We start from the raw sequence: 23,080 nt of genomic DNA on the forward strand, positions 1-23,080 counted from the left end.
TATACCAGTCCTAAGATCAGGAAGGCATATTGGCATTAAAAAGTCTAAGGAAATTACAGATTGAGAGACTCACAACTGATAAATATTCAAAGTGGATGAGTAGTTGCAAAACAATACAAAACCTCTGGCAATTCATGCAGAAAGGGTAGTTCTAATTCATACATATAGTACCTCTGACCTATGATAATCCTGAGTATGCCTCCTCTGCAGCATTTATCTGGGAATAAGACTGGAAGTGCTTTTGTTACTCCAGATTGTTAGATGTCAGTATAAAGCCCCTCTACATCATTGTATGCCTTCTGCAATCACTTGTCTTTTGAGGGTACTCCTCTTGCATTTCATGCATAATTTGCCTTTCTTCATTATACCATGTTCAACCTTGACATGGACATGCATGACTGGGTCTACACTATATCAGTATCAGCACATATAAAAGGTTGAATATGGATGTTGTTATTGCAAAGATGATTATCAGTCAGTAGATTACTTGTGGGGTGATTAAATCATGGAGACAACCAAAATGCCTAGCTTGTACCAGATGGATGCAGGTAATATCTGTGTTAATAAACTCTGAGTTAGCAAGCTCTGACAGAAGTACGAGCTCTGTCTGGGGAGCATACTGCAGAAATATTTGAACCAGCTCTTATCTGGAAGCAGTAATTATGCATGTCTTTCCTTTATCTGGGTTATTCCGTTCTCCTATTAGTCCAGATAATAGAGAGTTGACTATATTGTAGGGACCCTTGTTAATGGAACCCACATGACTTATGCAGATTGTGTCAGTATGGGTGAAAATGTCATAGCTTGTCTACATGTATGGAAAATAGATATCTATTGAAGCTGTTCTCCCAGCTGAAATAGTTATGCAGATACTCCAAAGTGTTGCTAGCAGTTTCAACATAAAAAGAGCACCACCTGATAGTATCAGCACATCTTTAAATAAGAGGGAATCTGTAAGGGTAATTTTCATAGCAAAATCTGCCACCTCTTCAAAGGTAACTATGAGATAACAGGAAACGCGCTTTTCTGCATATATGGTCCGTGCTGCATTCTAATGCTGCTCTTAATATGATGTGGAAAATCTAGTTTTAGACTTGACTGTGACTGCCACTGGTACAAATGAAGAGCTATTGAATTATCCCATGGGGATTACCGTGCTGAAAGAGTTTTTTTTTAATTTTCTGATTTTAGTGTTGACTCCATTAACTAACACTTATCACAGAAGAATTGCTAGCAACCTTGATATAGAAGTTTTTTCCTCTTTCTTCTCATGGAGTCTAAATAAACCTCTTGTAGCTCCTTCTGGAGAAAATGGACTTTACTAAGATTTGCGCTATCTGGTCTGAAAAAACACTGCATAAAGAATAGTAGATCTTACTTGGTTCAAGAACCGATGGAGTACTATTGCTTACTTAAGTAAAATAAAGTCACAAAGAGAAACAAAGATACAAAACTTATAAAATTACTGAGGCTTTCCCTTGAATCAGAATTACACAGGAAAACTTTTAATACTTATATTATCTGGATTTATTCTCTTTTTCTGAATAGCTTGAAATAAGGATTTCACAGCAATAAAACAATAGAAGCATATCTTTGTTTTGTTTTGTACTGTTAACAAGTAAATCTTATTATGGATTAGGGAGAAACCCTTGAAGTCCAATAGTCATTTTAGGACTAATGATGGCAAGGAAACTGTCTACAGTGAAGATATAATGTCAATGAAACAGAACATTGTCAAAGGATAATGGGCTCCCACTGCTAGATATATGCTTAATCCAATGATTTTATTTCTATTATACAGCATGATTAAAAATAAATATAATGGGCTATATATAAATATAATAGTGATTTAGAGAGACAGTTGCTCATTGTTCTTAAATAGTAAAGCCGCGTTCTTACAGGCTTACAGAGCAAACTTGTTTTGGGCTTCAGCCAGTCGGGAGCCAAGGCTCAGAAAGAATGCTTTAAAAAGTGCACTGCTGCACTTTTATGAATCAAATAGTTCCAACTTACTGAAATTCTTCTCTGCAGTTTTTATTAGCAAATTAAGATCAGCCATGCAGCAATCTCCTTGGATGACAAGCTCATTTAGGCATAATGAGGGAATTATTGACAGTTATCAAATTACACTAACGTTTCATTTAAAACGGACCATATTTATCTAAGGTGCTTGTTTAGCTTTAGTGAGCTGGACTCTGGAAATTGGACTTCTGGCTTAGGCTCATTTATTTCCTGTGTAATTCTAAACTGATGTTTTATGGGTCTGAGATATATGCCCTTGCTTTGCCTGCACAGAGTAAATGGGCCCAAGCTTAATGAATGTAAGGCATTGCAATGTTTACTACCATGCAAAGTCTAAAATGAAAAACAGCACTCTGAAACATTGCAGCAAATACAAATACTAAGTTTCATTTGCGAACCAAGACATGGTTCATACATTTCATTTCATTTATTCAGTAGAGGATGGAATGGGGATGGTGTTAACACAATATATTGTGTTTTCTCTCTCTACTCCTTGAGACCTGTTTAGAAATGTGTCCTTAAGTTTAGGCCCTCAATGCACTTTCAAGAAATAGTGTCTTTTTCTTTCTTCTAGTTATGATATGATGTACTATGATGGACCACAGAAAAATTTTCACATCTTTGAAAGGAGAGCCTGGTTCCAGAGAGCTAAAGCTGGTGGTAGCTTTCGTGTGTAGAGCTGCTGGTATAAATCCAGCCTGGTCAGCAGTTACTGAAAGCTATCATCAGCCAGCAGCAGCTTGGCTTCTGTCTGATGCTAGGATTGCTTTGTATGGAGAAGAGAAGGCTGAGGGGAGACATGATGACTATTTCAAACACCTAGAAATAGCAGCAAAACTGAAAGAACAAACTGTTCTCCAGCCTCAAGAAGTAATGGACTAAAATTGCAGGAAAGGAGGTTTAAGTTATGTAACAGTGAGGACAGTGAAACTGGGGAGTAGATTGCCTTGGGAGACAGTAGAGACTGTCGCTTTTTAGAGAACAGTTTAGACAAATCTCTCTCCAGAATGGTGTTAGCCCAGTCAGTACTGTCTTGAGACCAGGGAACAGGCTATACAACATCTTGAAGTCCCTTACACCAGCTGCCAAAAAAGGATTTAGCATGGGCTCAAGCCAACTTTTAAAAGCAGTGCTTGTGATCAGGCATTGCAGTGGAGCCTTCCTGCAGCACCTATACCTCCACCTATTCTTTTAATCTTTGACAAGCCCTAAAGAGTGGCTCTTCATTTTTCTATCTCCCCTTAGGAAATGAAAAGAATCCGTAGTCTGAATGTAGCCTTAAATGTTGACCACACTGTTCTATTTTAGGTTGAGCTTTAAGTTCCTAGGCCATTTGTGTCTGAGAGAACCCTATGTGCAGCACACCTGTTTGTTACAGCTACCCAGAAGCTGAAGACTGACAGTGAGCAACCAACATTTCTCCTTTTTATAAACAAGGTTTAAAGCTGCTCAACAGTATAAACAGCAAAGTTGACATCCTATATTTCAATATATTTCATCCTGTCTGAGTTGGTGTTTCGGCCTTTGGGAAAACTGTGCTCCCTTCTACAGTCTGGAGAACCTGGAGCTCTTTCAAGCTCCAGAACCTGAGTGAGTGCTTCAGCCAGTACTCATGAACCTGAGTGAGTGCTCCAGCCACACGTCAGCCTCACATCTTGGTGACATCCAGGCACAGAGCAATCTGTTCTCCGTAGCTCCCTCTGATTCCAAGGGAAAGGAACCCTCTTTTATGGTCCAGAAGGGAGCTTTAGTTCAGATCCCCAATATAGCTGGCCAGGGATATTGGGAACCATAGCTGCTGTCCCATTGAGCTATCATTTCAAGTGCCAGAGAAGGATTGATGCAATGCTTGGTCACTTTTCTTCTTGTTTCAGCAGGAAAAAGTCTATACCTTTTAAGAAATACAGCAGATTCCCTTCAGTCTCTGTCGAAATCATTATCGTATTTCCAAATAATTTGATTTTGTTTCAGGAGCTGCTCTCCAGTTCCCTTTGTTTGACTTTGTTTTATCCCTCCTATTAAGAGGTTGATTTGCCAAAGGGGAGTAATGCTGGTGGTGTTATGTAATGGATGTGCTCTGTGGTATCAATCAGTTAATCTCTGGAGATATTTCACAAATTCCTGCCTTCTCAGTAAACAATAGGTCAACAGTGACAGATTCCTCTTCTGAGCTTTCAAGTACATTTGAGACAAGGAGTGGAGAGAGTTGTTTTGGTTATACTTGCAAATATTTATTAATAAAGAATGCGTCTAGTTGATACAGTGAGGGCTGTAGAGATGTTCTTGGCATCCTCACTGGCAATTTCCTATAAATTAACTGAGCTTGGAGATTAAATCATGTCTTCCCAGATTGAAATACTCCATGATTTTTACATTGTTTTGTTTTGTATCTGGTACTTGGAGAAATGATAGGTAAATACAAAACGATCAAAATTCAATAATGCCTATTCAGAGCGTTTCACAACAACTATCTTGACTTTAAAAGGTCTTCCAACACCTTACAATAAGATTTCATATTTTTTTTAGCAGCAGCTAATATATTATGATGAAACTAAAAATAAGTGGTGACATCTTCTTGAGATTTGGCCTGGAGTGGACAGTTCAGGTAGAATAATGTGAAATTGGTTGCATAGTCATGTGCTTTGAAGTGCAAGTGGTGATGGATATTCAGATGGACTTTTTTAATGTAGTCATAAGTTTCAAATGTTCAGAAAAAATAATAGGGGAAAAGCAGCTGTTGCCACAGTCCAACTTAGGAGAAAACAATTAAGTTTGCAAAGCTGCAGGAGGTGGATTTCAGTCCCTGTTCAACTGGCACATGGCCTGAAACACAAACCAAATACGCCCACATCACTGACTTCTGCGGGAGATCCGGCATGAATAGGATCCTGACAACAGAACAACAATAAAGCACTCCAGAGCCAAACAGCACTGGTCCCCAACAGGAGACAAAGTAGTTGACTTGAGACCAGCATGGCATAAATCAAGTCAATTTTATTCCATATTAAATCACATTTGTTTTCTATTTCTTTTGCAAAATACCGTTTGAATTGTGTTACTATTTTATTTTTATTTTTCCATAAGGGTTATAATGAGAATTGTTAATTATGGAATGGTTGATGTTCTAGCAGCTTTTTGCCTCAAGCTTTTCTTGTTGCCTCTACACACTCTACCCACTCTGGCTACTTTGCAGGGAATCAGAGGAATTCTGAAAAAGTGACACTGTCTTTTCCTAGGGCTTGGCAACTGAGGAATACACCTGAAATGCTATCCTTTTGCTCCATCCTGCCTTGTGGCAAACTGCTAATTCAGAGACGTTAATGAGGCTAATTATGGGTAAATGAGTTTAAGGTTATGCACACAGTGGATTTGGTACTCTAGCAGAATTTATTTGGAAGGATCAATTTGGCTGAATTCCCTTCTGATGATAACACTTGGTTCGTATTACAGGTCAAGTTATGAAGGAGCAAGCTTCTTGCATCAGAGGAGTACTGAGTCAAAAACCTCAGCTGCTGCAAAACCAGCACATGTTCCAGGAGACGTTTGACCACCAGTGCCCGTCAGTTCAATTAAAACTAGCTCAGAATAGATTTCATAGTTGCTGGACTAACGGGCTACATTTTGCCTCCAGATCTCAGCCCAGACTGTTTTCTGAAACAGAACCATGTCTGCTAGAGCAGAAGCTATAGCTGTTAGTCTGACCTGCAAAGTATGTTTCTTTTTCATTTGCAGACATTTTTTAAAAGCCTATTTTTCAATGTTATCTCTAGAATAAGAGTGCAGAGCACAAAGGAAGATGCCAAGACAACAAAGTCTGATCTTTTCTGGGATCTCATTGCTTGCTCACAGTGTTGGTCAACACAGTTAATGAGCCAAAGGAAGAATCTTTTGACCCACGGGTCAGACAGGGCAGAAGTTAAGAAGTCACCATGGTCCCAGAGGAGAACTGTCACTCCTAGCATCTCTGTAGCCTCGTATAGCCTCTATTTGTCTCACTTGTGTGGCTTGCTTTTTGCAGAGCAGCTTCTCAGGATTTGTCTGTTCTTTGTGTAGCTGGATTAATTGTATATGCTGGCCGGTATGCAGGAAAGGAAGTAAAGAGAGGTAGGAAAGTGCCAAGGTTTTTATTTCATAGCTCTCCTTTCATACCTCTCCTTCTTATACCTGGCTTCTGCTTGAAAAAAAAGTACATCAGAGGTCCACCAGCACTGTTCCTGTAAGTACCATGCATAGATGGTTGGGCCGTCTTTTCTGGACCTCACTCGCATTGCAGTCATCCTGCAGGAACTGTGGAGCTGGTCATTCTGAGCTGTCCAGTGTGGCAGTCTCCCTTCTCTGAGATTTCTCTCACTGATAGCAAACAGTGAATCAAGACTGATGTTTGAGCTCTCACTGTTGCACACACCAGGGCTATTTCCACCCAGGACTTGCCATGCAGAGAGAGGCAGTCTAGTGGCAGTCTCATGAGGCAAATACTGTAGTTACACACAGTTCTTTCTGAGATAATATGCCCTGTCTTGTTGCTGAAGTGCTTCAGGATAGTTAGGGCTCTCGATTGTAATAAAAAACTATTCCTTGCCATATTTCAGAGACAGAATTGCTTTAAATAGCTTGCTTAGGAGGCCTAGTACTTGGAGACTATTAAAAATGTCAATGGATCACAGAGACCTCTTAAAAGCATGAGGAAAGGGCATGGGCAACTGTGTGGTAACTGAAGGCAAGTATTGATTTTCTCATTGCAGCCTGAGCACACAATTAGACATACTAATGAGATGGGATTCATGTGAATTCAGCTTTGATACATAATCTCTCAAAAAACTCAGGAGAATCAAAATGGGGGCTGTTTTCAGCTGAATAGGCACAGAGGGCTCTATATAATTCTGTGTTTTCCTGCCATTACCTTATTTCCAAAGGAGAGAGAGAGAGAGTGCTGTATTCATGAATGCTATGTAAAAGCTGTTGCGTTTTCACAGAGCAATAGCTTGGGTTTGTCTGAGTTGGAAATGAGAACTTGGTTAGAGGGAGCGAATTAAATCTTGGATGTAATGCCTCTGATTTGCAGAAGGGAAAGGGGAAGTGCTAAGTGAATATAGGAAATTGCAGCATTATGCGTTGTGAGAGCAGTTCTTTCCATCCTTGTAGCTAATGGACTGAACAGAAAGTGAACAATTTGTTTCATACAATGATTCACCAACACTCTGACAGGGTTTCCAATTCTGAGCTCAGTTTCATATTCAGCTCCCTGTTTACTAGTGAAATAGTACAATTATCTGTCTACCTCTTACATTTTATAAACAGGCAAGGCTGAAGTATCTGAAAAGAATAAAAATAACTGTATAAATCTTAGCTGTTTAAGGCTGAAAGGAGAACACCCCTCTAAAAATGAAGTTAAATTTCCTGGGAAAATAAATACGTAGGAAAAAATGCCAATGGAACTCAGTTTTCAGTTTCTATTTAATGTTTTCCCCCTCCAGGTTTATGAAGAGAATTCAGAAAACATTTCCTATTTGAATTCCCTTGTCAAATTTTCAGTAATAAAGTAGCTGAACTGGCCACATAAAGCTCTGGTGAAAATGGGATGCTTTTCCCAGAGGCATTTGGTAAATGTGCTAAGCTGCTTTACAAGACAGGATGACATTTCTCTGCATTTAACCCCAGTTTTATGGAGCACAGGAATCACTTGGACTACAAGGAGTTCCAGTTTTAAATCGGGAAATATTTGTGAGCCTGCCCTGGCTGCATACGCATTTGCTAATGGGATCACAGTGCTTGAATGAGGAAAACCGGGAATGTCCTTCCAGAAGAGTGCAATTAATCACTCGTTAATATTGACTGTGATATACATTAGAGCTTATCAAGACCACTTGGTAGGAGGTTCTAGACAAATATGTTGTAAAAGGGTAGTCCCTGTCCCAAACTATATACTCTATGGATTTAATAGAATTTTTAAAATCCAGTGAGGGGAAGTGGGTTGGGTGGAAGAAGGAGATGGCTAAAATGGAATGCATTAATAAGGGCAGGAGCTTGCGTAGTTGAGGATTTAGGAGTCTTACTTCAAATTATATAGGTGGAATACATAAAAATTAGAAATCGGCAGCAGCAATTACCTGTTGCGACAACCTCTACTACATTGTGATGGGACTGTCTGTTCATGGAAGAATCTGAGTCTACCTATTATGCTCACCATAAATGACAAGTATAAAGTTAGTGCTAAAATCACTTTCAGTCTGAGAACCATTTAAACTGATGGCAGCAACAGCAGTCAATGCGGATGCTGAAGTATAAGATGTTCAGAACGCAAGGTGGGCGAGGGAAGAGGCCTGTCTTGGTGGGACCCATCTGTGGCTATAGAACAAAAACACAGCATGAATTTCATAGCACCTAATGGCCACTTTCTGCCTTCTGCATGCCCACAGTTCCTGTTGACACAAAGGCTCTGTGACTCTGCAGAGAGAGGATTTTTTTTCCTTTTTTTCTAAGAGGGTATAATAAAAAAGGGACAGAAGGGTAGACAAAAACCAGCCTACAGTACTTTGATAAAAGAGGGAATTTTAGGAGGAGCATCAGTAAGAGAAGAGTTGGAGTGACCCAGTGACAGCATATGTAGGAGACTAACATGAAAGATACCTTTCCTGTTAGCTACTTATAAATCCAAAGCTATCACTACTTCTCCCTGTTCACAGGAGAAGAACCCTTGACGTGTAACAGAAAAGAGAGCCAGTTTCATACTACCTTCTCAAAGATGCTGATACAAAGGAAGTTGCTCAATGAAATTTCTGCTGAGGTCTCTGAATTCACTGGTGCCCTTTCTGGAAGCAGTAGACTGGCTGGGTTTGCTGGGCAAGCCAGGTATACCATGTTCCTGACTGGGATTTGTGATGGTACAGTTAAGCTGCTGCTTGAGAGGTCTGTAGAACAGGGAAATACAACATTTCCTTGGGAATACAGAATTAAATACAGGACATTAGGGACAAATTTGACCTATTGGATGTTTACTTTTGTATGAAACAAAGTGTAACTCACGAATAGTTCTCTCAGGAAAGTTAGCTCTGGGTAGTTAGCAGGTGTAGCTGCCTCCATTAAAGATGTCGCCATTTGGTCGATGGGTCTTGCGCCATATCCTTCTGACCTTAGCAAGCTTCAGGCAAACCTTGACTGTGGTCTGTGAAGCCTGCCATTTTGAGTGGTCCTGAAATAAATAGTGTATGCAGGAGCAGGAGGAATCTGCCAAAAGAATGACCATGCTGTGATGATCCTCAGCAGTTCAGTAACTCTTTAAGCTAACAAGTGTAGATCATAGTGGCCCTGGCACTGTCTTAAAATAAGTCTAGGGCAGAATTTGTAGCCATTGTTGTAAGCCACCAACAGCTGGTTTCTCTATGCTTGCTTTCTCTTAAGCTTGGTAGGAAGTAGAACCTCAGGAATTTAAAGGAAACCAAACTGGAAAAAAAATGTTTCCTCTCTGTTTGTAAGCAAGTGGCGCTAGTAGAAATATTCCCTTTCCAGCCCCACTGCATTCTAGAGAGTGACTGCTTCAGGTCTAGTTTCCCTGGCACTCCCTCGCTCACCCTCTTGGATAGCATTTATTCCCAGTGATTCTCTATTGAATCTATATTTTCAGTTGCCTAGGGCACTACAACGTAATGTAATGAAAGGTAACTCATGTTTCCCTTTTGGAAGATAGCTTTGTATTTGCTACTACAGAAAGTAACTTTATTTCTTGCTGTTTTCTGAAAAATGTTTTGTGGTAAGATGACAGACAGTACATCTACTTTTATGTATTTGACTAAGTGCGTTCAGCCTGCCCATGTCCTCCAGTCTCTTGTATTTCCCAACACTGGGATCTGTAATACCCAAAACAAGCCTTAACATCTCCTAGGTTTTTAAAGAAGATTAAAATAAACAAGCAAGCAGATACCTTGTTGCTTTCCTTCCCTTCTGTGTTTAAATTACTGTTTGCTATAATTAATCATGTGCTTAGCTCCTCAGTTAGGCAATAATACTATTGGAATTTTATTTTTCAGTATGTATATATATGTATGTGTAAATTAAAAAGAGGCCAGATTATTTTCCAGGCAGGTTTTTCTGTGGTCTCCTATATCTAATTGTTGCCCAAGGTTCTATAAAGTTGCATATGAGGTTCTCAGGCAGAAAGCAGAGCAAACGTTATGTAACTAACCCATATTGACTACCAGATGCCTCAAAACGTTCAAGACTTGTAGTAAATTACAATCTGATAGTGTTTTCTTAGCTCCTTATCCACTCTGCCTTCTGAGGTTTTCCCTTTGATATGCTGTGACCTTGTTACAAATTCACTGCCTTCTGCTCAGTGCTCACATGGACAGATGGACAATGGTGCCAGCAAGGGTTCTCCATATTCAGTCCATTAGACTCTCACTTGTCATTCCTCAGAAGGACGATAACTGGTTAACTAAAGCTGATGGTTTTAGACAAGTGCTTAACTAGACTTAAAGAAATACTATCTCTGTGAAAAAATAGTTTTTTTGATAGATCTTTAAAACTTCACTTCTTTTCCAGATGCACCTATTAGTAATTGTACTTCACTAGTTGATCGCATCTCATAATTACAATTACTTGTTCTAGCCCAGGGAAAAGCTCAGTTCATTTGTCCAAGTATTGATTAACTAGTGTAGTCAAGATTACTTTACTTCACAGAGGATAGCTAACCATTAATAATGTTATAATTACAGCACAGAAAGGATGGCGATGAGGGGTGAGATAGGAACTTCAATAGATAAGTAGACAGACATTATTTATATAATGTATAAAAAATTACATCTGCCCTATTAAAGGTGTACTTATTAACCCAAGGAAACCACTGACAATAATAAGCAGTTTTAATCATTTACTGCACACATAGGGTCTCTCATGGTAAGAGTCCCAGGAGGTGAGTCATTCTCTCCGGGCAAGGCCAGGAAGATTTGCCTCACTGACACATTAGGGCAGAAACTGCTCTGCACATCAGTTACGGAGTGGGAAGATGCACTGCTACAGGCTGGCTGCAGTCTGTGAGATGCTCAGGTAGCCTGCAGCAGAAATTCAGCACTTTAAAGCTGGGTCCTTTACCTTCCTATCAGAATGATTGAAGCTCTTCCAATTTTGGTATCCTGAAACCATCAGGTGCAGCAATATCTGCATGAAGAATGAGTGTAGTTTTAGCACTCCATCTAGTCTGGTTAGGCAGAAGGGGGGAAGAGAGGCAGAGTTTTACATATATGTTAGATACCATAGCAGAGGGCAGCACTGGGGCTCCCCTCTCATGTGGACTCCCTCAGACTTTAGCACAGCGCTTGCTCACCCTGCATAGGTAAGAGCTATGATGCAGCAGCTGGATGGAAAGAGCAGCTCCATCCTTGGAGATACTCAAAATCTGAAAGGAGATAGTCCTAGGCAACCTGTTCTAGTTGACCCAGCTTTGAGAGATCTCTGAGAGATTTCTGGAGATGGTTTCCAAACTCAACCATTCTGTGGTTCTATGATCAGTATATTTTGCAAGTGTTGTTAATTTGTTGTAATAATAATGCTGTCAGAAGCTCCTTCTAAGCTAGATGTGGATAATATTGCAGATCACATCTAATTTTTGTTGTAGGACCCATAACTGTGTCTGCCTAATGTATTCTTGTATGAACATGCATGCTATTGCTTAATTACATTTGAGGCATTAATCACTGAGCGTTGTTCGTAACTCAGAGTTATCTTCTAATCTCCCATAAATGGACTAAAGCATTGAAACAAACTTATGCATGGAGGAATACAATTTTGAAAAAGAAGGCAGCAACTTGTAGCTCATTTAAGTTACTGCAGTAAGCCTATTTCTGGCTTCTTCCTATCAGAATCTAAAATTTCTGAGGTGCTCAGGCTCTGCAGACTGAGTCAGTCTAATAGCCCCTACAGCTCAGCAAAGAAATCCTGTGCGGATTCTCCTGCTGTGGACAAGCATCAGAAGAATTTTCTCTGCTCTTTGGCTGTAAAATCCCAAAATCCAGAGACCAAGTTACTTTGGGCTGGTCTGAGGGTGCTGGCTTTATGGTTGAAGTACAACTTGAGAAAATTATCTGGAGCAGATAAGCTCATATTCTCAGTCTCTTTGACCCCATTATGCAGACTTCAGCTAATTTCAAGGATCTGTTCCCAAATCAGTTTCAAAACGTGGTCAGTTAATCTGCTGTTCATCCATTACACAGGACAAGTGCGACCAACCATTCCTGTTGAATAGTAATTGCCCATAGGTGGTGGGTACACTTGCGTTCCCTTGTGTACAAGGGAACAGCCCGTTTTCTGTCTTGTTGTATATTCACACATTTTTATGTAAATGCCTGGTTATCTCAGTCTCTGTATATTTGGGCAGTATTTCACACATCCGATAAGGCTGGAGGGACTCACTTCTTGCTATGTATTTTATATTCAAACAAACTAGGGGTTAATTTGGTGCCAAGAGAACAGCTTTTAATTCTCTTTCTCAAGACATTAAACTACCAACATTAACTTGCTATGCTCAGCTCTCAGGGCCTACAAGGAGATGGCGTGAGCAAATTTGATAGCAGTTACAGTGGCATGTGAATGTAAATCAGGTAGAGAGTTCAACAAAAGGAATCTCAAACTAAGATGATGTGATGCTTTCCAAAGGAAAAATGAACCAAATGAACTAAACTCAGGCTAAATTTTTTGTTCTCAGAGTGTTAATAGTTTGGGTGTTTGATCTGAATAGTGTAGGCAGGTTGTGTGGAAATAGCAGATCATTAGTTCTTTTGTTAATTGAAAATGCGAGAGGCTCCTACGACCCAGTCTGAAATGTAAACTCCCTTTGTTGCCAATGCAAATCTTGATATTCATTTGATTTGTTTCTATTGGTGACCTACGTTCCCTTCCTCCCCTCTCTTTTCCTTAAAATTTTCCAAAAGATACAGCCCCTCATTTTTGATGAGTTGGGTGCATAATTGAGGGGTATCCTTTTTGTATATAGACAGAAGTGAAGAACAGTGAAATGCGGACAAACAGTAATCTGTCCTGTTCTCAAATACTGATTGCATACCTTTTCTTTACCCCTGCTATCATCAATGCAAAAGCTTTGTTAGATTTTTATGGGACACTTGGAAAAGTCAAGAAGTTCCAGAGGTTTTTACCTCTCTGTTAAACGTAAATATCTCAAAAGTTAGAACCTTCAGCAAAATCATTGCAAGCAGCTCCTTCTGTTCCTTAAAGTGGCAAGGTGACAGCTTGTGCTCATCCCCTGAGTGCCACTGTGACAGTCTGATCACCTGGGGAGACAAGTGTCTCTCAGACAGGCAGATCCCAAGCCATTTTGGTAATTATAGGTGAAAACTAACAGCTTGCCCATGCAGGTCCTTGAGCACTGAGGGCTTATGCTCACAGTAGGAGCCAGCACAGAACAAATTGCTGCATTCAGTCCCAGCTCATACAGGGGACTCCAGGGGACTCCCTGGGTAGACCGTGTTGTAAATAGAATAATCAGGAGGTAATAAATGCCATGGACAGTCTTTTGCAAGCTCTTGACCAGCTGGAGTTGAGAGACCCCATGCTAGCTAATGCAACTATGTGATTGTCAGGTGCTGGCTGGGTATCAAGCCAGATCTTCAGTTTGCAAACCAAAGTAATGCTCCTTCTATCCAAAGGTTGTTTTTAATGTTCCTTGATTGCTTCTTCCAGTAACATTTTCATTTTTACCAGCCTCATCTTGCCTGTTTGCTAGCCTTCACCAGGCACTGGGTAAAATATTAGTCTCATTATGGGATGGAGATGTACTTACTGTAGACCTTATGTCTCCTGTATCCACATCAGACATGATGTCAGGCTGTCAATATCCTGTTCTTGCAAGAATTGGTTGAAGTGGTAGCGAGAGAGTAGGATCCATGTCTTCATCAAATCTTTCCCCAAATCCAAGGGTCAGTACCAAGATACAGATAGGGACTGAAAGTGTAATTTGGGCAAAGTGTAGACACCTAAGTCCAAAAATATGGAAAATGCCAGCTCTTTTCGTGCTTGCCCCCTGGAGATATTTAAACTCCTAAAGTGCTGCAGGGTTTGATTCTGGCATTTCCAAGAGCCTAGGTCTCTGTAAAAACCCAGAGATGCCATTGTTAGTAGTAGTCGGACTCTGATTTCTAATTATGCATTTCCCTGAGCAAGTCTCCTGAAAGTTATGATCGAGTTGGTGTTCTCTGTTGGAACCAGGAGGACTAATTTCAGAAAGTTAGGCACGTGTGATCTTTTGCTTTTAAAATACAGACAGGGAAAGTCTCCTCCTGCTTGCCCCAAAATACAGTAGGTAGCTGGGTGCAGAACTCACAAAAGGTGTAAGAGAATTTAGATAAGTGCTGTCTCCTGCCTGAGAATGGAGCCCAGCATCTTCTGGAGGTTTTCCAGTCACCACTCTGTGGTGAGGAAAGGCACCATCTTTCCCCAAACTTACGTCTCGGTGCATCATAAACTGGAGGAGGCATAAACAGGAGGCATCACTGTTAGGAGGAACACAGTTTGGTTTTACTTTTTTTTCTTAGCTTAGCTATGACTACTTTGAGTGAGTATTCCCCAGAGATACAGTGAGTATCCAAGTCAGCATCAGTACTATCTTCTCCTGTTTTTTTTTTTTTTTTTTTTTTTTTTTTTTTAAAAAAAGAGTAAATTCCTTGAATAGTTTCATGGAGATATTCATTTGACAGCTGGATGAGCCCACCTTTTGAGCAGCCAGACATGAAGGAGAAAGGGATAATCCTTTTTTTTTTGTGGCTCGGAGAAGAACATGGTTGTCAACATGGCAAGATCCATAGTGCCCCTTCAGCCAGTCATCACATTTGCAAATGCTGGGGTGGCAGCAGGCAGCCTCAGTAACAGCAGGGTACCATTTCTACAGACAGAACCCTAGAGAAAGGACCTAGATTACAAGTTGGCTATTGTCTTCCCTCATATGCAGGGGGCACCGCAAAAATGACTAAGACAGTTAAAACTCCTGAATACATTTTAGATCCTTAACAGTTACGATTCCTGAGATAGTGGAAAACCAATGCTAAAATAGCCCTTTTAAATTTTAGATTCCAGGATGAATTTGCAAGACAAGCAGTATGGGAAAAAAAATTTTTTTTACTTACTTCTAAACTGCAGTGAGTTGATCTGGGAGTCTATGGAGAAATTGTAACTGTAGATTCTGACCATGCTATTTTTTGCAGCGATAATTCTCTGACTAGAACTGCTCTTAAATGAATACTAAATGGTAAAGATGAGAACATAGATAGGAGTTATGTGGAATAGTTCATTTAATTTAGAAATTGCAGTTTTTCTCTGTAATGGTGTGTAGAATATCTTCCCCATGTCCAAAATTCAGGCTATTTGATGAATTAACAAAACTGGCATGACTGAGTCATAGAGTACCAAATTTAAGCTTTTGTTAAAACAAGTGAATTTCTGCCTTTTTTTTTTTTTTTTTTTTTAAAAACAAGAAAATCTTCTCACGGTGTAATTAGCTTAATGTCTGTCTGAGTCTGCAGACAACCTTCACAGAAAAGCATGAACCTTTCCACCGCATTCATCTCAATGAAGTGCCAACTTCACACTCCTTGGTTTCACTCAGTGTCAGTGCTACTTGTTTTATTGCTGAATGTTTTATCTGAAGGTTTGGAAGGGCTTGGTGTGCTGGGACATGCAGGGACGGAAAGGCAAAGAAAAGAAGAGACATGCTGTAGAAAGAAAAGAAAAAGAAGGAAGAAGAGGGATAACAAACTACACTGGTCCTGAAGATGAGAATGTTTTCTCTTAAGAATGCTTACTGTGATAATAAAGCACTTAACAAATGAAACCTGAAAGCTGAGTTGCTCCACAAAGGACATCTCTGAACTGCAAACAGTGCACAATTGCCATAGATAAGATAGTGGCTGTGTAGTTCAAGAGACTGTCCTAAGTGCCCTCATCTTCTTACTCTATGAATTGGAATTACAGGTAGATTTTGGCCTTTTCCACTGAGTTTTATTTTGCACTGCAAAATGAATACTTTGCAAAATATGGCTTCTTTTACCTCATTAGTGACTGAGATTGGATGTAGATTTTGAAAAACATACTCTTAGATTATTTGAAATTTATGGCAGAGGCGCTGCGTGTGTTTTGAGAGGAAGGGGCAAATTCCTGGAAACAGGCAAATGAGGGTTGCCAAACGATAAATGCAAAAAGGACTATAAAAAGAGTGTAAAGATGTGAAAGGCACAAGGAATGAATATACCCTTTTCTACATAGATAGGAATACACATAAGATCTAGGAAAATTGCCTAGACCTCTGACAGACAAAGCAGAGATGGGAAGAGGTAGCTAACTGCACTTCAGTTCTAGCCAGGGGAGACGCCGCAGTCGAAAAATCACTTTCTTACAGTGCTCAAACTCAAGACAAGGCACCAGTGAGGTACAACACCAGGAACACAGGAGGGCATGTGCAACTCCCCTTCCATTGCCCCAGCAGTAGTGGGGAGTCAGGACAGATATGGCCTAAGACCAGGCGCACAGGAAGGGAGACTGCTAAATCCCTTGAGGAAAACAGTGCCTAGAGGAGCTCTGCCACCTCTCTATAATTTTGATGCTGCCCCTCTTCATATTTTGCCAGCTAGGCAGTGGCCAGTGTCCCTGAGGCTGGCTGCTGCTGCCCTGCTGCACTGCAATGAGGGGACTAAGCCTGTCACTTTGCATTAGCTCTCCTCTGCATGTGGTCTAGGGGATTGGGCTCCTCAAGGGACTGAAGAACGGCTCTAGCCCATTCCTGAAGGCTGGTCACACTCAGGTGCACGGTTGGTTGCTGGCGGTACCTGGAAGCACCCCTGCAGGCACTGCCTGGGGCAGTGGTGGTGGTGCTGCCTGGGGATTTGGGGCTCTTCCAAGGCTTTTTGAATTCAGCTCCCTACCAGCAGACACTGGAGATCTGCCCAATATGTCCTTAGCAACCTCCCCGAAGGCAGCCCCTTCACATGTCCCACTGCTGATGAAGCTGAAATATTCTTTCCTCCAGAGTAGGCTGGTTGCCTCTTGTCCTGCTTTAGTAATCTGAGCTGTCTCAGAAGTGTGAGTGAATATGTATAAGTATCCTGGGCACTGCTAAGTGGAGATGTTGGCATAGGCATTGACTTTATCTCTCTCTACATGTATCACAGTGGGGTGGAGGTAAAGGTTCAAGTGTTGTGCTGTCTGCCCTATATCAAAAGTTTGCTTCAGTGCCATCACAGTGGGTCCTTCCCCACTCAGGTGCTTTTGCAGAAGACCTCGTCTGCTCCGCTCTCCCCTGTTTTCCCCCTGCCTTTCCCCAGCAGGTTTTCAAGATGTTGTTGTCAGCCACTCTTCTTCTCATCACATGGGTGGGACAGTCTATTCTCAGTTTCAGGTTTTTCTAAGCCTCTCTCAAGGACTGTGGTCAGAGTGAAAGAAAAGTGGCCGGTTCTGGCAGCTCTTACTCCTGAAGTGTATTTTCTTTGATTTTTTGGGTGTGAATACTGTAGTTTCGTGTGTTCAAGCTTAGATAACTTTGTAACAAACCAATGAACCAAGGTTCCTTTGCATATTGTAGAAAAAAATTCAAAAGTTTGCTGCAAAATGTTTGGTTTTCTTTTTTTAAACGTAACCCCAAAGTATGATTTTTTTTCATGTCTTTCAGCGCTGTAGCTTTTTCACACCTTGCTGCTTAAGGGCCCCCTTAGATTCACTAAATAGAGGCCCTGCTTCTTGGGAGAAGAGGTGGTTAAAAAGACAGAGAAATACTGAAGGGGCGATGGCGGATATGTGAGAGCACTGGCTTCTCTTGTCTCTGGGCAAGAAGCTGGAGGAAAAGGCAGCATAGTTGAAGTCAAGCAGAGGTAAGGAGGGCCTGCAGGGTAGGGGAGTGAGTGCTATTGGAGTCTGTCCTTCATTGACTGAATAAACAACCCAGCATAGCAATAACAATAAATAATTTTATGAGGAACTAGATACGCTTTTAAGGGGAAAAATGGGAGGGGGTTTAACTGCAAATTGAGGAGGAAAGCAGCTGAGATGGGTTTCCCTCTTGCCTTCTGTCCTCTATTTGGCAGCAGCTTGTTTGTGAAAAAAGCAATCAACGCTAGTTTATGATGCTAAGACATTTCTATGACTTGCACTCAGTGAAAATCATTGATGTTTCTGCTTTAACTAGATTTTGCTTCTTGCAGTTGAAAGCATTGCACTGCTTGAAATCCTATTTTGTTAAACCTGACAATGGGTAAAATCACAAGTTCCTTAAAAAAAAATGTCCTCTAGGGTTGAGAGGGGAACTGCTCATTACCTCTGCAATTAGTGGGAAAGCTCCTCCTTAAGGAAACACTTAGCCCCTTCTGATTCCACATGTCACAGCTAGCTGCTGTACCTAATCACCAGGTGCCTTTCAGATGGTAGATTGTCACCATTTAATGTGTATTGTGGAAAACTCTGATTATGTGTCACAGTGAAGCACTCTGAGAGCCAGGCCATAAATATTTCCATCAGCTTGTCTCTCTCCACCATCCCCAAGACTCTACTTCCTGAAATACAGCTCAGAATACAGTTTGGGTTTTTATTTTTGTGGAACCGGCTCGTATGTGAAGGGCACGCTACCTTGGGAACAAGGTTAAATGATGATCTGGACTTACTCTTTTTTTTTTTTTTTTGCCTTTATTTTATGATGAAAATGTAAGATGTTGTGAATGGTTCATCATAACATATGCCATCAGAAGTGTGCCAAAAATAACAATCTGAAGCAGCACACGGTATGTAATGCTTGCATACTTCTCCGAGAGTTAGAGCGATCATTGAAACAACACATGTCAGATGCGATTACTGTCAGATTGTTGGGGCCATCTGTTAGAACCCAAGATCAAAACCTGCTGCTTTCCCTGTAACAGCAGCTCCACAAAAGACCGTGGCAAATTCAGCTAAATCCGTTCAGGGCTGGAGAGTTCATCTGAAGGGTTTGCTTGTTTTATTTCAAGATTTCACGAGGGATAAAACCAACAGTGTATTTTGGATATTGCTCCAGGGGAAGTCTGGGAAAAGGCCTTATTTATTTATTTATTTATTTATTTATTGAGGGAATATATAACAGGTATAACAAGATGAGGGCTAAAGTGTCAGAACAGGAGTTGTGCATTTGCACTCGGTGATGATCTTCTTGGGAAAATATCTTAATAAGTAAGGTTTATACAAATGTGTACATGCTAATAAATGACAAATTGGTAGCCAGCTGCAGTTGTATATGACAACTAATTAATGCAGCTGACACACACATACACATGCATTTGCAAAACCAAAGCAAAGACTTTTGAATTTGCATACAGAATTTGGATGCTAATTTCTCTTGGTGGCCTTCAAAATGTCAGCTAGAATAGCTATAAATCTGTTTATTATATAAAAAATGAAGTTCTGTGTGAGTTGAATCTAGAGGGAGCTTTGCAGCAAGGGACAGCAGCAACCTGGGTTGTGCCCGTACGCTAGGTGTATCAGCTACACAGACAACACACAAATCTATATATATATAGATAGATGCGTATTTTCAACAGAATTAATATAACGGGGCAGCTTTTAGTCCGACTGTATTTATGTATGTTTATGTATGTATGTATGTATGTTTATGTATGGGACATATGTTTTACCAATGTGTTTCATAACAGCTTTAAGCAATATCCTTACAACAGAACACTGATGAAGTAAAATGTATTGATGTGGAAGAAGGAAAGTCTTTGTTGTAAAAGACACATGGGAAGAGACTACTCACAAGTGTGAGAAGTTTTCAAATATGTATAGATGACATCATTGACCTGAAATATTTTGACAGAGGTTTTGTTTTGCCTTATCTTAGTGAAAGACTTGGTCCTAGCTCCCACCATCTCATACTTTCCCTTTAATGGAGGATCTTGCACCACAAAAAGCCTCCAAAGCTTTACTTCACCTCTCATACAGAAAAAACTTCTGCTTTGAAATCTCAGGCTGTGCGGTAGCGTGCAGATAGTTGTCCTACAGGGTAGGACACAGGTCACAGGGTGCATATGTCCATTGTGAGTGGCTCTTCTGCTCCCAGAGAAACCAGGAGCAAGAGGTGAGAGCAGGAGAGACCCTCTGGGGGATGCCACCGAGGAGAAGCCTTGGGGACATAGGGTCTGAAAGCTGGCATTGAAATAAGGAGCACGCAGCAGAGGGGTATCTTGTTATGCTGCAGTGCGGGAGGGAGATGTGTCAGGAAGGGAGAGGCCAGCTGGAGATTTGCTGCTAGCGTCGCCTGGTTGTTTCCCCCTGCGACTATTGTTGTGTTTTACCCAATGGTTGTCTCATCTAAAATCCATAGATGATCCTTAAATTGGCATTAGGGTTCGAGTCCCCATTTCCAAGAGAGCCCTCTCGTCAGTGGGGCAGGGACTTGGAGATGATTAACTGCTTCTGGTTGTGGTGAGGGAGCTCTTACTTGGCTCTAGACCCTGGGAAGAGGGAAGGAGCTTTACGCACTGTGGTTTCATAATCTGCTGCTGTTCTTCCCCTTGTGTCCACTCTGTTCCCCTTGGGTTACAGGAACCTGGTGCTGGCAAGAGGCTGTTGAAGCTGTTACAGGTGATGAGGAATGATCTCACTAAATGCCTGCCATCATCAGGGGATACTAGCAGTGCTAACTGATTAGGCAGTGTAAAAGTATCTAATGACCTTCCTTCTGTTTATTTCCCTTGCAGGAGAAATTCCCCAAATAGATTTCCATCATCCCCCCCAGCCATTTTTACTCATTGCAGTGTTCGATGGCAACAGTTTGAAATACATTATTTGAAGCCTTCTTTAATTGAAATGCATTATGTCCAAACTAATTCAGAATAGCTAAGACTGATTTTATGACATGCTGGAAACTTGTGAGGCAATCAGGTCCCTGAAGGAAGGAAGCAAGGTGGAACTGAAATGTGGCAGTTTCTGGGCCAGGACAAGGGCACGTTGTCGAACCACAGGTACTGTGGAGTCATTTGTCACCCTGGAGAAGAGCTGGCCTAACAGAAAAACTTCCATAATATGAATTAATCCCTCATTCCCCCTCTCCCCCCCTTTCAGGTTTGATTTCAGTGTTATTTGGGGTGGAAGCATTTTTCTGTTTTTTTGAAATTTCTGGCAAATGAGAAATTCCCAGGACAGGGCATTTCAGTTCAGTGAGACTGATGTTCTTGTCACTGTTGCTGCTACCTCTGGTGAAAATGGACAGGAATGCCAATTTCTCTGAGCAGCTGCTGGCAACTTTCACCAAATAGGACTCTGGGGTGGATCTACCAGCAGACAGGCTCAGGGCTAGGGACCACATAGCTTCTAGCATCTGCAGCCTGGGGCAGATGTGCCAGAATCAGGAATACCAATCTCAGAGGGCTGTATTGCATTACACAGAGGCTTGAGATGCACTGAGCAATGCATTTCAGGCTTAACAAGGTGGTATTTTTTGACGAATCTCTGTTTCAATACCATTTTCTAACAATTCTGAAGTCCCTTTCAAGAATTCCCGCAGTCTAAGGGCACAATTTCTCTCCTTGCGTGCTCTAGACAGATAGACACTCTTGCACATAGACACTCCAGTTTCATTTAATAGCCCACCTGCATGTGACCAGAAAAGCTCTGGAAAATAGGTCCACTTTTAAGACTGAAGAAGCAGCACAGTCAGTTCTTTAACAGGCTGGCTGGCACTGAGGCAGTTCCTGTATATTTCATGGTAAGTGGTAGTAGAGGACTTTCATAAAGGAAACCCTAAACCATCCCAAAGTGCACTTTCCATGAATGACTTCAAACACAAAAACTGCCTGCCTGCAGTCTGCAGGAGTTCAAATCTGAGACGTGTCAACATGAGTGCTGTGTCCAATCTCAGTCATAATGATGACACAGGGAGAGAATATTGCTGGTCCCACTGCCAGGCACTAAGTAATTCCTTGCTGGAAGAGGTCTGTGCGGTCCCAGCAGGGAAAGATGCAGCCCTGCTGCAGAGGCTATCCAATTATGTGGATTTTCAGACAAGGCTGTAAAAACATTTTCCTTTGTGAGTCTTTTTTTTGGAGCTGTGTATCTCTAGTGTTGCAAAATTTTAGTTCTGTGTGTCTTTTTGTGGTGCATAATCATACAGTAGGTTTTAAAAATCTAGTGAGTGAAAAATTAGAAGTGTAACGTGAAAGGTATTAGAAAGACATTTTACTCGTTTGTCTGCTGTTTTCTTTCTTGCTTGGTTTTCTTTAGGTTGCAGGTGGGCTTCAGATGAAGAATTTAGCTAAACCTTTCTGAAGAGCACAGACAAAATGTGTTTTTCAGTGTTGAAGAAATATAGGCTTCCTTGTTTGCACTTGGAGTATTCTTTAATTAAGACGATCCTTGAGGTAACAATCTATATGGGAGAGAGTGAGGGTGGAGCTATTTTTCCTAAGGGAATAGTGAACTAATATGTGTTCCATTCTTCTCCTCTCATTTGCTTCTGTTGGTAATAACAAATGTATCCCTACTGTAGTTTTATTCAACATGGTTGAAAAGCTTAGAGTGGTTCCTCCTTAGGACTTTGCAGAAGTAAAGAGAAGGAGTATATTCAGAGAAGGAGGTAGTTTGTCAAGAATTAAAGACTATTTTGATCAAAGTCAGATCTCTGAAATCTGATAGATTCCATAGAGGTGATTTTAAACATGTTCCCTGGAGTTACAATTCTGTGCTACCTGGAATGGACACTGTGGATTCCAGATTCAGAGGCAGAAAAAATAAAGTCTACCCTCCAGAGATTAAGAAATTAAGAAAGGCCAAATATCTTGTTTCTGCTCATGGCCAGCAGTGGATCCTCAGGGAGAGAGTAGGAGAAACAGGCCAGGCACAGAGTGGACCCGAAGAGCATCCAAGGGTGCAGCAGGTAGTGCAGGGATTTCATGTGCTCTCCAGCGAGCAGAACAATAATGTCCCCAGGCACCAAGCAGTGTTTCAAGTCCATTGTCCCACATTAACCTCCCTTTCCCTTGCCAGCCCAGAATCCTACCTCGTCACGCTCCTTGCCTTCAGAGAAGTGCCTCTGTTAAGCATCCCTTGA

The sequence above is a fragment of the Rhea pennata genome, chromosome 1, assembly GCF_028389875.1.
Source record: "Rhea pennata isolate bPtePen1 chromosome 1, bPtePen1.pri, whole genome shotgun sequence".
Taxonomy (NCBI): domain Eukaryota; kingdom Metazoa; phylum Chordata; class Aves; order Rheiformes; family Rheidae; genus Rhea; species Rhea pennata.